Below are 1,171 nucleotides of genomic sequence, written 5' to 3'. Positions count from 1 at the left end.
GGACGATATGTACATATGTATAAGGGATGGAAAAATAAATTTTAAAATCAAATCGAAAGAACCCTGCGAGACCGAAAAAAGTCTTCCGTCTAACAATAAACAAAGAGTCCTTGGTTATTGGGAGAGCACAGGGCTATTGGCATCCTTACTTCGAAATTTTAAAGGGCTCTTCTTACTTAGGAGCCAATATAAACATAACTCTTTCCAACAAGCCTTGATGTAGGCTCATTGGAAAGCAGACGCCTGCGAGATATTCAAAGAAATCAAATATCAATCTTTACAGTTCTCCTATCAGTTTTGTGTGTGCTCATATGACGCATTAATGTAAACGATCTCCGATAAAGAAGAAACGTATTTCGGCGTTTTCGAGAGAACCTGGCCAATCTCCGGTTGATCGGTATAACTGACCGAACTTTGCATAGCAGAAAAAAATCCTGGAAAATTCATTTGAGATCCTTGTAAATGTACCGCATATTGGGTATTTGTGCAGAACGTGATTTCAAATTACAAAAGGGCTGTGAGAAAAGGGCAATTGTACCTACTTTTCCATCACTGGTACATACATACATACTATATGTTATCGCGTCTGTGAAAAGGGTGTTATTGGCCAACAATTTTTTTTTCACTCGGGGCTAATCGCCATGCATTTTTAAGACCTTGATCTATAAGAAACCGTGATGCACCAAATGTTAGTACCCTTTTCTCAGAAGCGGTCTCATACATATGTACATTCATACATATGCATATGCAGGTGGATAAAATTTTATTTTTTCGCAGTTGGTTATGTTTGTATTTGTATGAGTATGTACATACATATGTAGAATAAAAAGTTGATATTCGTTTGTGTTGTTAATACATTCTTTCAACCACCTTCTCCCTGCGATGTCCTTTATTTTCACTTATTTTTTTTTTTTATTTAATTTACAGGTCACGCTCGAAGAACAAATGATTTGTGGCGCACTGCAAACCCTTAACGAGGAGGCTTTCGAGGACGTAGCTAGTAGTGAGCGACCCAGTCCTTCGGGTTTACCTACAGGTGAGATGTTAGCTGCAGCTGCACAACTGCAATTAGCGCCCATACGTGAGTCATCGGAATTCGGTTCCCCATCCGATGATCTCAAATATAATCACTTGCTAAATTATGCCAACAATAACAACTGCGGCAATTTTT

This window comes from Rhagoletis pomonella, unplaced genomic scaffold, assembly GCF_013731165.1.
Source record: "Rhagoletis pomonella isolate Grant_MI unplaced genomic scaffold, Rhpom_1.0 Rhpom_scaffold_00007, whole genome shotgun sequence".
Taxonomy (NCBI): Eukaryota; Metazoa; Arthropoda; class Insecta; order Diptera; family Tephritidae; genus Rhagoletis; species Rhagoletis pomonella.
This window is presented reverse-complemented; position numbering follows the sequence as displayed.